This window comes from Microtus ochrogaster, linkage group LG3 (assembly GCF_000317375.1).
Source record: "Microtus ochrogaster isolate Prairie Vole_2 linkage group LG3, MicOch1.0, whole genome shotgun sequence".
Taxonomy (NCBI): Eukaryota; Metazoa; Chordata; class Mammalia; order Rodentia; family Cricetidae; genus Microtus; species Microtus ochrogaster.
In genome coordinates, this window is record NC_022029.1 from 3,449,522 (window position 1) to 3,465,340 (window position 15,819).

At 35.1% G+C, this 15,819-nt stretch overlaps 1 protein-coding gene across 4 annotated transcripts in view; it reads left to right on the forward strand.

The window, feature by feature from the left end:
• Positions 1-15,819, forward strand: part of Trps1 (transcriptional repressor GATA binding 1) — a 237,887-nt gene that overhangs the window by 71,978 nt on the left and 150,090 nt on the right. The window lies entirely within an intron of this gene.

A 15,819-nucleotide genomic window follows, 5' to 3' on the forward strand; every position in this document is an offset into this window, starting at 1 on the left:
GCCATATGTGTGTTTTGACTAGAGCAGTTAAGTACCCTTCAGCATTTCACCTTCGTGCTGAGAAAATTTAGAGATTTCAGGATGGTTTTGAAGCTATGTTCCTGGCACAGAAGGTACGATCAGAAATTAGCTCCCTTTACAGAAACACCTGGTTAGGAACCCGTGCTCACTCAGCCTAAGGCTTTGACCTGTAGGTCAGAGACCATGGGTCTGTGGTCATGAACACTGGAGAGAAGTGCTTTGCCGTGATCTTAGCTGCCCCTTTGTCATTTTGCTTCAGATTCCCTGAAGCCATTCTGTGTGTCTCTGGTGCTGTAGAGTGGAGTTAAGCAAGGCCCCTTGGAAGTGGTGCAGTTTAAAAAAAAAAAAAAAGCAGTTTGTTTTCCTACCTGTAGTTAAGTCCTAGAGCTATAAGGAGTATTGGACATAGAAGAGGGGGTACCCCTGTTGCCCTGAGAAACAAAGAGCTTTTCCTGCTGTTTGGCTGGAGCAAATGTTCTCTAAGTAACTTTAGAAAGAAAACAAACAGTTCTGTGCCCTCCGGGAGCTCCCTTTGCCTAACTGCAGATAGATGCACCTGTCTGATTGTACATAGTCTTTCTCAGTGCTCCAAGCCTTTCTGGTCTCATGGGCCTTTTGTGGCTTTTGCTTGAGAGGGAGAATGGGTATCTTATATGTTATATATGTTATTATCCTCCCGTGACACCTTTAGAATGGGGTACAGTTGGGTACTTTCCAATAGAGCCCTTTTTCTTCCTGTTCCTCGTAGCTGACATTTCTGCAGGTCTCCAAGTTATTCCAGTGTCTTTAAAAAAAAAAAAAAAAACTATTTCCGGTCTGTCAGTTTTCTGCCTTCATTGTCTGCTCAAAGAACTTGGAATGATAAGTAGTTGGCTAAGGAGTCAGATGAAAAGCCTATCGGTACTGCGATCAGCCTGAGGATGGTAAAACTGAGAACAATTCGTTCTCTTCAGTCCCTCCACTTCCTTAATTCCCTGACTTTAAGTTTCAATTGCACCATTTCAACTGCCCTTTCACTTCCTCTGCATCAGCAGCTGACGTAGAAGATCTTCTGCACAGCTAAGTCCTCGGTGAATGGCTGAGACCCTAACCTTGTGATTGATGATCGTTCAAGGCTGCCTTCTACTTCATTTCACAATGCAGGCACGCACACACTTCTTAAAAGACAAATACATTATTCTGTGACTTAAATAAAATTTGACCCTTTAAAATGCATACCTTTGTGTTTCAATGATTCTTTTAGGACTCCCTTAGTCTACTGACAAAGAGTAAATAAAAAATTGTTTCGAAAAGCTCTAACTCCCCCAAATATTTGCATTCCAGTTCATAATAGTGGCATAATTACAGTTACAAAAGTAGCGGTGAAAATAATTTTGTGGCTGGGGGGTCACCACAACATGAGGAACTGTATTGATGGGTCCCAGCATTAGGAAGGTGCAGTACAAAACAGTGGCTAATCTGGTTTATTATGCAATATTTGGTTTGATTTCTTAACTGAATTTCCAGTTTTGATATATATCTTAGTGAGATTTCAAAGAAACCCCTTCACTTTAATAAACAAAGCAGCATTTGACTGAGAAATTGAGGAGTTTCCCAGTTTTGGTGGTGGAATATGGGATGCTAAGTTATTATAGCACATTTACTATCTGTTCATTCTGGAAGAAAGTACCCAGCAGAATGTCATTACCATGTTTAATAAAGGCAAAATAATGCAATCCACTTGAGTAGTTGTAAAACTTCAAACTAGTATGTTTATAAATGCACAATAAGGACATGGAGATGCTTGGAATACAATGCCATGTTCTACGTTGGCATAGGATGGAGTATTGACTTTTGAGTTTCTGAAGTGCAGTGGGACCTGCTGGCAGCCATGTTTATTTACATGTAGAGACCTACTGTTGGCATGGAAGCCAGTTTTTCATTAGCTTATTCCACACAGCATGCAGTCCAATATGCTAGTCGATGCTTGTACATAGATTGTTGTTGCTGAGAGAAGAACTTTGAACTGTGCAAACATGATGTATGCACCGATAGAAAGAGTCACGTGTGAAAAGGTTGTCCTAGAATGTGTTGACATAAAGTAGTTCAGGACTGCAGCTAAGAAATGGGACATTTTCAATGACTAGGCCAAATGCATGTAGCTTTCTTTCAGAAAGTCAGTGGTTTAGAATGCTGCTTTCAAGATTATTTCTGTGATAACATGTTTGTAAATTTTTCTTAAATGAATGTATTTTTACTGGGTCTAGTGGTAGTGGCTTGCTCCATTCCTGCAAGGGTCGAAGGAAGTGTCTCGTGAAGACTGTACATTTCACAATATTCCTTTCATTAGCGTCAGCCCTTTTTTCTTATTTCTTTATTGGCTTGTTTGTGTTGTGTCTCGGTCTAGAGCATAAGTGGCCTTTGTTTGGGACTTTCAGGCCTTTGGTGTATGTTCTCCTTTAGTGGATGTCCTCTCATTTTCACTTTATGAAGAATAGGATAGATGTGTAAAGAATGTTAAGTTGTTCAGGCCGCCTTTGTGGCTCACTCAGCTTAGATGGTAACAAAGGACAACAAGTTGGCCAGAGTTTTCCTCTGTAAATTGCTTTTTTTTTAAAAGGCAGAGTTTTTCTTGCATATCAGTCAATCAATATTAGTATACTTTTGAATAGTTTCTGAATTTGAATACTAAGGCTTGTTTTGCTAAATAAAACTTTTGTTGTATTTCTTGTTAAAATGGTCCACGGTTACGTGCAATCTTTGCCTTTTAAAAGCTTTATTCTTAAAAACAAAAGCAAAACAAAGACTTTATTCCTGAAATGGTCACCAAAGTTTAACAAAGAAAAACCCACCCGGTAATTTTACTTATATTTAAATCTGACCATGAGAAGAACTTAGTATCTTCAACATTACTCTTGCCAAAGTAGGATAATCAATTAGTTACATGTTTTCCCATAACTTTATTCCTCCATATTTAAATGGTAGATTATGATCTGATTGACTTATGTACAATTTTGCACCTTTTTTTCATAACCGTTTCTTTTATGATCTATTTCTAAAACTGTGTGTATATGTGTATTTAGTTTTAGGGAAATACATATAACAAATGAAATTATATTCATCTTTTATCCTTCTGGATTTTATTCTTGTAGTAGAATTTTTAAAGTTATTTTTATGTCACAGATATTTTACCATGTGAATAGGAAGAAAAAAATTGTTACTTAAATATCGCAAAGATTTTGTCACTATCAAATGGAGGTTTTTTGTTTTTTGGTTTTTGTTTTTTTAAACAAATGCCCAAGCATAGGTAAGTTTAATGGCTGAATCTAGAGGGAGAAGTAGGACAATTCGTTTGTTGAGATAGTGCCCTACTTCCCTGTGTAGGCGGAAATTCTATCCTAGAGTTGAGCACTGAAGTTATTAGGAACTTTCTTCAGCACACCCAGGGAAAACCGAGCCACAGTGAAGCTGATTTAGGTTTATTCCTTCAACATCCTTACTGAAGTTTGCTGGTTTTAAGATCTATAGTCTGCACTGCGTTGGCGTTCCTGGAGACTTTCAGATGTGGGCCTCTGGGAGGCGTTGAGTTCCGGGGTTGGCCCCTGCTTGTCAAAGGCCAGCCTGCAGGAAACCCAAACATCTATCTCTGACCCAGGATCTACGTACTGCCTTCTTCCTCTCAGCACTGCTGTGTGGCTCAGTTAATTAGTGTTTGTCAGTGCGTTTGAGATCCGCAGATTCAGAGTGCCTGATAAGCCGAGGGAGTGTGATTATTCGCTGGTCTTGTAAAGGTGATACCTAGGCAGTACAAAGCGGCCTTGTTTCCGCCTTTCTTTAGCAGTGTTACATTTAAAGTCTAAAGGCTGCTGATACCGGACAGTCCATTCAGATGCAAAAATGTTCTTTTGGGGACAGTCTGCTGGCAGCCAGGCAAAGGAGACCCTTGATGAACACCTTTACAACATTTGATATGAGATCTCGGGGGCTTTTTAAAATTAAAGATGATCTGAAGGGAAAAGATACATTGTTTTGCTTCCTATTTAATGAAAGCAAAACCAAAATCTAAATCATCCTACAGTAAAAATTGGTGTAATGTTGATGTAAATAATCGTTTTCCTCATCACCTTTGAGTATTTTTTTTTACATGTACATATCCCAGCACACATGGAATGAGATGCCATTAGAAGCACATAGAAATAATTCTTGCCTAAAGGAGAAAGAAAACATAGTAAATTTATTTTTTTTTTCTATTTAGATTTTGTGTAATTCTTATATAGTTCTCTGCCTGTGCCTTGTGTTTGATGTATTTTCCGGGAGACATCCATTAAGAATATTTATGATCTAAACCCATATATTTTGGCATTTTTAAACATAAAGCCCACAAATTGAACTTAGTAGTTCATAATAGTGAGTATGGCCATTTTAATTATTTTTACTAAGTAAGAGTCAGGTAGTCCCCCCCCCCTTTACTAGTTTTTAATCTTTTACAATGTAATATAATTTTTGATGGATAAAAAATAATGAAATGGCACATATATGTGCAAGTTTGATTTTGTTAGTTTTACTAATGAGGTTTCTGGTAGCCTAATTTTATTTTGTGATTTAACTCCATTGGCTCTTTGTAAAAGCATTCTCACACACCTAAAACACGCTTTGTTGTAAACTAGACTCTCTGTGAAGTCTGGCGCGGCTTCCAAGCCAAGGGAAGCTGATATGTCTCCAGTGTACTGTGCGGGTTTGCAGGCAGTGTGCAGTGGTGGTGTCCCTTACTACAGTATCTGTTTGTTATTTCCTGTAGGAATACCTTCTGCTGGTCTCCTTTCTCCCACCCCTCCCCCACTGACTGAGGCAGCAGACACCAGGAATCCCAAAGGAAACCACTGTTGAGCTTATTTAGACGAGGGAGGGGTATAGTATACAGGTGGCCCACATTTGAGGCATACAGAGAGCTGCACAGTGATTCGGAAGTGTGTCAGCCATCAGACATCCTGATATGAATCTAGCTCTCTCTCTCTCTCTCTCTCTCTCTCTCTCTCTCTCTCTCTCTCTCTTTTGGCCATGACTAATCTAAATGTAAACTAATATTTTACTTTAAAATAACCATACTCTGAAAATATGTGATTATTTTAGATTTCATTACTTTTGCATCAGAAAAGTAAACAGTATCTTCATTATTATTTTCTCTTTGACTTTTTTTCTGTCCACATGCTTTGCTTAAGAATGTTTAAAGATTAGTAGGCAAGGGTGATGGTTATGTGATTAGTCTGTCAGTTACTCAAGGAAGCTTGGAAAGCTGGGGTTCCTACACCTGGATGTGGTATAAAGATGAGGGGTGTTTCAGAGAATTTTAATCATGTTCTTCCTTCATTTTGGAGAAGTAATGCCATTTATAGATATTGATCATTAGTATTAATTTCCAAATAGATAAACTTTATTTTGGGAAAGCATTCACTTACAGTATATTTTGTCTCTGGTGCTTAGAAGTGAGGAAAGGGAATCTTAATTTTGTTTTTCTAATTCTAGGACAGTTAAGCTAAATTGAGTATTGGCATTCTTGTTCAAGATAGAGTAGTAAATGCCTCTCAAATAATTTTACATGGTAGTTTGCCTTTTTAACGCAATAGTTTCTCAATTTTGTAAATTTGACCTAGGCATATTAATAAGGAAAGGGATAAATATGGAAATGTGCTTATTTGTAACATTAAAGTTAGCCAGAAAATGCTAACATAACACATGTTTTGAAATAAAATATACTTAATTCTTCTACATTTAAAAAAATCAATTATTTCTGATATTTCTCAAGTGTGTATATGCAAATGAATATGGGTTTTTCTACAGCTTTTTGGGGAAATCTGTAATTTATATGGAGAAAATCAAGATTCATAACACTGTGGTGTACTGAATTACATTCATCCGTAATGTTACATTTCATTTAAGTTTTTATGTTCAAGACTTATTCTTGACCATGCTTTAAAAAAAGGTCTTGGTAGATAAATGACCCATAAAATAATCTCTTCTCAGAGAATTAACTTTATGAGCTTAACTTATAATCCAATATATCACAAGAACAGCTCTGTAGCTGTCTAATTGGAATTCTCACTGAAGAAGACAAAACCTGGAAGGCTCCTTCAGAAAAAAAAAACCATACCCAGAAAGGCATTAAAAATGAAGAAACTTTTAAAACAGAGATGGCTATTTAAAATTAATGGCTAAGCAATCAAAACTTTAACATTTCAATTTATATTGCCTTTCTATTAATTCATTGGGGTATTAATGCCATCACCTTAATCCATAATCTTTGAAGTTCAGCTATTACTACTCCTTTTATTTAGATGAGGAAATGGAGGCAGTGAGATTAAATAGTTTGCCAGGACTCATACTACATGTCAAGGCAAAGATGACATGCTAGCCCTGGCTGTCAAATTGCAGGGTCCCTGTGTAGCCTCCGTGGCTGTGCTATGATTGCTCATAAGTGCTTGCTTGTGGGATTCCCTACAAGAGTTTGCTTCTTGTGGGCACCTATCATCTATGTGTGTATGAATAAGACTGAAAAGCAGCATTCAGAAGTTATACATGTGACAGTTGACTATTGCAAAGAAGAAAACACTACAGAAAATGAAAGCCACTGGTATATTCCAATGCACAAATTATTTCTGTTCATATTTTGAGATCAGTGGTGTTTTTTAGATACACTCACATATGTATTTTATTGAAGCATAGGACTATATACCTTTTAATTTCCTAATTTACTTTTAAAAGTTTACAATATGGCATGTACATTTTTCCTTGCTCATAAAGTTATGTCATGCTATTTGTTTTATTATGGTTAGCCACTTTGTTGATTAATGTGTTTACCGATGAGTATTTAGACTATTTCCAGTTTTATTTAGAAAGAACACCTTGAAGCCACGAGGTCTGAAAATTCATACCGTAAACCCAGCACTCAAAATTTTGAAGCAGATAAATTACTGCTAGTTCAAGGACAGCTTGATTGACACAGTAGGTTTCATGCTAGCCTGGACTACAAATTGGTGAGATTCTGTATCAATAGCTAGCCAAACAACTAAACAAACAAACTAACTAAAATATACTTTCATAATCCCCTTGTAGCTATCATTCAAATGTTTCATCATTTCTTTGATATATTTTCTTGTAATATATTTCATATGAGAAAATACTTCTAAAATAAAAGAAAAAAGAAAATACTTCTAGTAACTAATGATAATATTCCACTCACTTTTATGTAATAGGATATTTTTAAGACAGAAAATAATTCCAGTCATAATAAACATGGGTAATAATATGCAGTAACTATTTATTGATGAGCTGCTGACCTCCACATTGAGTTAGTTAATGATGAAAGAAAGAATTCAGAGAATAACTGATAATCCCAAATATCTGCTTTTTGTCATAGACATAGACTCCCGTAATTCTAATATTAGGTGTATGTTTTGAAATACTTACCTTGTATCGTACCCACAGTATAGGTTTTAGTTTACTATTAGACATGTTTAATTTCAAACAGGTTTTTTCCCCCCTAATCAACATTTACACAAATGATTCAGGTGAAAACACTCTCCATAGACAAACTTGGCCTTTTTTGAGGGAACAATTTCACTCTTTGTTTCTATCTAGTTTTCTAGGGTCATAGTCTGACTACTTCTCAGAATCTCTATCCTTGGTGTAAACCTCGTTTTCCTTAGGTGCAGGTTGGACTTATGTATGGACAACTGTGTGGGTTTTGAGTCATAAGAGAACAGAACTCGAATTTCTGTGCTTTGAAAAATGTCTGTCTTTATCCTCCTATATTGCCCAAGCACTCACACTCCATTAAAGAACATTTTTTTATGAGATTATCAAAATCGTAGATTCAATGCCTGTTGTGTTTTAACAAAGTAGGAAGGAGAAAAAGAGAACATTTCTATGTTGACACTGCATTAGCACTTGTTACATGCTTAAAAAGAAACAGAGGTTCAGACCACCCTTAATTATATGTTCACCAAGATTTGCTTCATAACAATCACATATGTTTGACCAAGGCACATTAAAGTGGTCTTCTATTGTGGAATCTAAGAAATTAAAGGTACTTAGTTTCCAAAGAGTAATCATCTGCCTTTCACAGGAAGAAGTCCTTCATACCGCAAAAGTAGCCTTTAATTCATTTGTAAACTTTTATCTGTTTATCGGCCTTACAAACCACAGTTCAACTAATGGCATCATTGACCAAATTTTTAGAATATCCGCAAATCATTCTTGACCAGTTCTTGCTCATTTCAAATTCACCACAGCATGTTTTCTTAGTAACAAAATAAAAACCATATATATTTTGTTTTAATTATATAACTAGAATGAAGAAAATTTGAGTTTTCCAAAATGTGGATTGTATGAATGGTTCTAATGATATGTCCATGTCCTTTTAGACCTGTGTCCCTGAAGACTTTACACTGTGTGATGTAATTCTAGTTGGTTTGTGTAAGAATTCGCCTCAAAGTCACTTGGAAGTTGACTATGTCTGAAAAGTTGCAAGAAATCTTGCCATTACTTTAAATAGTACTCAGAGCCCCTGCATCTGGATTTTGCAAGTGTGTATTTCACTTTATCGGGTTTTATTTCCAGATGAATACAAAGACCATGATTCTACTTCTCATTTCATAGTTTCTTTTTGTTCTTCTTGGTTTTACAGTGGGAAATACCATAGACTGGAGGAAAGTAGGTCCTGTGTTATAAAGCTAATTTGTGACTAAGTAGCTATGTGACCCTCGGTGAGTCATTCAACCCTATGTACTCCCCTTCTTCTACTTTGGAAAATTCTAGATAGTACAATATACAGTTGGTCAAATTTTCTTTAAATGGTAAATATATAAGCCAAGTCAATTTCCTGTTGAACCCTAAACATTCTGATGTATGACGTAATGGATGAATTGTCTATAAGGCACAAACGTTATATTTTAAGCTAATCTCAAGAAAGAAAATCCATCTGAATTACAAATTTAAATATGACTTTCCGGTACTAGCTAGAAACTGGTTAGGTATGAATAACTGTCACACACAATCTGAAACCTTAAAAAAAATCTCATTGTTAAAAAAATCCCATTGTTTAAATTTAACTTCTTAAAAGATAATGCTCATCCTTTATTAATAGCCATGTCACGAGAAGAAATCAGGTAATTAGAGGCATTATTAGGGATGGGAGGAAATAGAAGTAGGAGAAATGCTGTGACCCAGGTGACAACGTGGCAGTCAAAAGCCTGTGTCTTTAGTTTGCTGGCATTGAGCAGCATTGCCTGTTTTGTTCTCCGTCAGATGTGCAGCCCAGAATTTGGGATAAGGAAACTAATTTTAGTAGGTGGGTGCAAATATCTTAGGAGTCCATGAATAGACTCAAATCCCAGCTGTTTCATTACAATTATAAAAATAAAATTGGCTGTGAATCATCCAAACTTTGTTTAATGGGTGTGAATAATTCAGTTTCATCCCACTGAAATCTTAAAACTATAAACCTATCTTAGTTCTTTATGGTCTTTCAGAGTTAATATCTCATTATTCAGAGATGAACTATTTGAAGTATGGGTGGTCGTAATGAAAGGGGCCATATTTCTAATTAGCCTGTGTGGTTTTCAGCATTGGCAATATCCTCTAGGTTGAGCGTAGGGGTAGAGTTGAAAAGAGATTGGGAAGCGTTTAGGAAAAGAAAACAAAATGTAAAATAACTATTTCCTAGCATTTTTCTTTCCAATAAAAGTATATGTTCATGTAAACATCTTGTAGCATCTTGTAGTAAATGAAAGAAAGAATACAAATATTCAGCATGTTAAGTATATCCTATTATGGATACACATGTGTACACTCACAAAGGCATATAGATTACCAATGTGGATTTTTATGTTTAATATTAAAATAGCATCTGGTTTAACTTTATAACAAAATACAAGCCTTTTGAACTATCAGCATATAGTCTTCCACATCATGCTTATCGTAATTTTCTGTATTTTGTTCTAGAAAAAATGTTGACCTTGTAGTTGGACATTTACATCCAGTTTTTACTATTCTAACTCACGCAGCACTGGATATCTTTGCAGTTAATTTTGTCTTGCTTTCTTTTTCAAGGAGTTTGATTTTCTGCTCCTATAATTAGGTTTGTTTGTGGGATGACACAGTAAAGGCATCTATGGGCAAGTATAGATCACTTTACCAGGCTGTGCATATATACTCTTGGGAAATAGGAAAACTATCATTTCTGGACTTCCATTAGTTATAATTGTCCCACAGTGGTAGTTAAGAAATAGAAACCCTAACATTTTCTTTACATGTTATTATAGGGGGAAAGTTAATAACTGTGAAAGTTTGAAAAAGATACATTTGTGTAGCACCAGCAAAGAATCTCTTGAACATTTATCTCACTTTATAGTTGAAAGGTAAATTGCTTGCTTAACTTGAGTTACTTTAATAGTGAATTATACTAAAATGAGACTTAACATTATAACATGCAGGGATCTAGCTGTTTCCTAAAATGTTTTTGAAAGAATATAAATTTAATGTGTATCTGTGCACTTAGAAAGTTCTTAGCAACACTCAACGCAATGCTTGGCACATCGACAGTAGTTTGAATAAATAAATCAATTTTGGACTTCTTTGGAGTCATTAACAAGTATAGTATAAACATGAAAATAGATTACTAAAGGAAAGTGTAAAAAGCATTCTGTATCTCATCTCTATTTTTCTAATTATGCTACTATTAACAAAGCCCTCAGAATTAATTTCCCTTCATGAAATTTGAATGCATGTGCCACGTATCCAAATGCATAATTACAAACACTCACCTTGGGTCAGATTTTATTTTCGAAGCACTAACATCCAGTAGGACTAAACTGACTTAGACTTTGATGAACCTGCCAAATTTAAAAGGAACTTCAGATCTGCTTTCTCTGACATTATAGTGCGTCCTTCCTTATTGTCCAAAAAATAACAGAGAATTTCCTTAAAAGCTAAAAAGGTGGCAAAATAAATATTCCTACCCTAAAGTAATATATAACATGGATGTGTGTATAAACAACTGTAATGCAAAGGAAATTTTCATATAAGGTAGAAAAAGTAGAAATGCTAATCAAAAGTATAACAGGTCACATTTAGATGAAAAAATAAATTTTTATGAAGAATTTTATTGCTTGTTGCCAATCAACTAAACAACAACATCAACAAGAATATAGGAGCTAGAGAGATGAGTCAGAAATTAAAAGCACATGTTGCTCTTGAAGAGAACCTACATTTGGTTCACAGCATCTTACTAAACAGCTCAGTCACCTGTAATTCCTGCCCATGATTGTTCAATACCTCATTCTGAACTCTGTGGGTCCCCGAAGTCCTGTTAAAGACATACATACACACATGATTTTAATAACTAAGAAATATATTTTAAATTATTAAAATTAAACAGACCCAGATTTTAATAGATGAATCTGAAAACATAGAAGATAATTCACAAGGAGAAAATTATGAAAACTCAGCCCAGCACATTTATTTTGAGGAATTGGAAAAACTAGACAAAAATTATGTATTATATGGGGAGCTAAAGTGTAATATAAAGAGAATTTCTTTAAATGCTTATTTGGAAAATCTCAAAAGGAAAACAGGGAACCATTTGTTGGACCCTAATGATATCTTGATTACCTTTTAATTATGTTACTATGATGTATTATATAATATGGTTTTATAGGATTGGGATGGGGGAAGTAATCAATTATCTAATCTGTAGCTCTGTTAGTTATAACATGAAGACTTCATTAACACATTGAAAATAGAAATAATTTCTATAGACAAACTTACATGTAGAAAGTTGAAGTTAGGAAAATTTATTATGTACGTGAGTGACTGAACGCTAATGTCCAAATTTGTGAGACTCTTGAGATTTTATGAATCATAGCCAACACTGGAGAATCACGCATGGGTGCCGTCAGTTGGGATGGCATATATAACTGCCAGTATCAATGTACTGTAGTAGATCTCTATAGTCAAGGGATGGTGAATAGCTGAATTTATACCTATCCAATTTGAAGTGTATCCAGATTAAATTTCTAATTGAAGGTGAAGTGTAGATCTGGGAGGAATTGGGGATGGGGCAGCTGTTGAGGGATGAATATGATCAAAATGTATGAAATTCTTTAAGTAGTAATACAAATATTATACTAAATTATCTAAGTAATAAAACTTTATTTTGGTACTATTCCTTTGAAGCTCTTTTTTTCTAATAAGAGACTGAAAGGGATGGATCCAGATGGCAGGAGAGATGGGAGGTTGTAGGAGGAGTAAAGGGAGTAGAAATCATAATCAGGATATATTATAAAAAAAAACTATTCAGAGTAAAAGGAGAAATCATGAATAAAAGAGTAAATATGGAAATCTTTCACTTAATTCTACCAGCAGAATAATAACCACAATGAAACATTTTGAGCACATTGGCTTTCTTCTAATCGTTGAGTATTTGCAAGCCTCGTTTGCACAAAATACCCTAGAAATGCTATCAATACAGACAAACTATAGCTACCAGGGCTTTGGCTCCTTCGCAGACAAGGAGCAGAGATAATGTCCAGCAGACTGAATACAGCACAGAAGCAGATGGCAGGTCTCCCGGAGTAAAACAAAGTGTGGCTTAGAAATTAAAATATAATTATACAATTTCTCCTTTTTCCCTCTCCTGTGTGAAGTCTTCCTTATGTACCCACCTCCTTTCTGCTTAATGAACTCATGGTCTCATTTTTACTTTATGTGTTAATGTTACATTTGCTTATGTGTGTATGTATGTGCATAAATTTATATAAATATATAAATTTAATTTGCACAGTTAAGTGAGGCTTACTTGTATGTGTATGACTATTATTTCAGGGTTATTTTTAATGATCTCTTCTTATTCTACTTTTTAAAATTAAAGTTCATGGAATTGAACTTTATCTGTTGGGACTTGAAAGGCAGTTTTTTTGGAAATATTAAGAACAGACAAAGAAGACATCTAAGCACAAACAGAGTTTTGTGATGCTAGTAAAACTAACATGTGAGCTCCAGCTGCAGTGAAGGAGTCTGTTTTAACATTTCCGAGTTCACGCCGCAAGCTCCTCTCTGTATATCTCAGTTCCTTCCTAAGATATTGTTCAGAAACACATAACGCGCATGCCTCTCCTATCTTATTATATGCTACCTCAAACCAAAAGAAATAATTAAGACTCTTTAGAGAGGAAAGTGGAGTATTAAAATCAATAAACAGAAAATAACATTAAATTCTTTGGATAAATGTAAAAAAAAATACACACCAAAATCTCCCATATCGCCATTTAACATGTCTGCTCCATGTGCTCTGCCTATTGAATTGAGGCATTGTATACAAGCGCTGTCATAATTATGTTCCTAGATTCTTATTCCAATTTACTGATGATTTCTCTTAGATTTGACCCGGTGGCTGATTGTCTGCCTTATTTGATGTATTGCAGTTGAGAAGGAAGACACATGCTTGGCTGGGACATGTCACCTGTTGTTTAATGGCTAAAACTGTTACATATCTCAATACTGAATTACATTAAGTCATTTTAAAAGCATTCTACTTTCCCTTTGTTTAAATTCCTGCAATCCCTGGGATATTCACAGGGTGCTTAATGGAAGTCTTGATTAAAATCTTCCAAGCTTTAAGGCTTTGGGTTCTTGTAAACAATGGGGATCTGAAGCATTGGCCTCATTATGTCTTTTTATTAGTCTATTTACCCACTTAATGTCAAAAAAGTCAACTTTTTCCCCCTTTAGTTGTGTTGTAATAAATACAAATTAAATTTCTTTAAAAATCAACCACGCCCTGTTGTGCGATGATCACAGAATTTATGGTATTTCTTTAAAAATATCTCTGAAGACAGATTATAATTATTTTAAAACCAAATGAGCTGCCTTGGGTATACCAATTTTCCGTGATTTTAAATAGGTCTTTTAAGTTTTATATCTGAACTGCTTTTAAGTGGTTCTTTCTAAACACGCAAGACTATGAACCCTAATGTATGCAGCCTATACTTGCTTCATAATAGCTAACCAAACTATAGGTCGATAAAAGTCTTTCTGTATGTGATAGCTGACATGGACTGACAAGGTTTACCTCTGAGCCCAGTAGCTTAGATCCCAGGACAAATTCAATCATATCCTACATTTCTATGGCTGGATACTGCCACATGATTTATCGAGATGCTCTCAAAATTCCTGGCTTTTGTGGTTTTAATGAACAAACATGGAGGTTTCCGTTATGCAGTGAAGTAAAAGGAGCTCACTGTAGTTTCTGTTCCTTACCAATGTTATGTGTAAATTTCATTTTAATGTGAGGTTTGTCTGATATTTTTGTACTTGAAATGGAAGACTATTTATATAAGTATGAATGTGTGTACAGATATATATGTGTCTGTCTGTATATATGTGTATATATATGTGTGTGTGTGTTTGATGATTTCCTTCTGAAAGCAAGGCAGTTTTTTATTTTTACCAACTTGAGATACAGTAGAACAAGGTTAAGAAAAAACAACTCTAGCTCTTGCAGAATATATATTTTTGAATTTTTCTCTTTTCATAGATAGTGAGCAATTGAGCATCCCAAGGCCCATTCCATGTTCATATTTGTGTTTCATGCTAGCTCTGCCAAACTTGCTCCTCCCTTACGATGTCTAGAATCAATAAATTATTAATTAGTAAAATAGATAAGTCCATATGCTCATTTAAAAACTTGGAAATTCAGTTTTAAAATGAATTTGTTCATTTACATGTGTGTGTCTGAGAGCGAGGGAGAGAGAGAGAGCGAGAGAGAGAGAGAGAGAGAGAGAGAGAGAGAGAGAGAGAGAGAACAATGGATATTAGAATATGTAGTTTCTCCTTCCAGTATTTAGGTCTCAGACCATAATGTCTGTGTAACTTTTCTACTACTTGTTTATAAGTAGAAATTGATTTATAATTCAATTTTCTACAACACTGAATGATTACCAAATTACTTATGTGCATTCTTTTTAATAATATTGATGTATAGTATTTTACATAGGTTATTATGGAATAAAAATTCTTGTAGCAATTTTGAGGTCACATAAAAACATATATTATTTGGGTTTTGCCAGAACACGTTTAAGTTTTTTCTTCCTCATCTGGTGAAGCAGAACTCCTAATACTCACAGATTTATTTACTTATTTATTTATTTATTGAGACAGGGTTTCTCTGTAGCTTTGGAGCCTGTCCTGGAACTAGCTCTTGCAAAGCAGGCTGGCCTTGAACTCACAGAGATCCACTTGCCTCTTGTCTCCCGAGTGCTGGGATTAAAGACGTGTGCCACTACTGCCTGGCCAGAACTTCGATATAAGAATGAAAGAAGAAATATGACCACGCATCTTTAGGATTTAAAAAGTTCCAATCAAAAAGAGTTTTCCCTCTGTAAAATAACAAAGCAAAATTCATTTTCTTCATACTGTATAACTTTTATTTTATAAAGGAACTCTCGGGGTTAGGGAGATGACTTTCTTGATAAACACTATTCAGCACAACTGAGAACCTGAGTTCGACTTCCTATCAGGCATGTGAAAAGCCAATGTAATGTTTGGACTTCCATTAAAGTAGAGACTGGGGAATACTTCGGGTTCACTGTCCAGCCAGTGTTACTCAATTATTCAGGTGAACCCAAGATAAAGTGAGTGTCTCTAGAAACAAGGTAAAGAGTGACTGAGGAGTGACTGAGGAAGACAGCAGATATCAACTCTGGTCTCTTTATCCACCCATCATATATATCTATATCTATATCTATATCTATATCTATATCTATA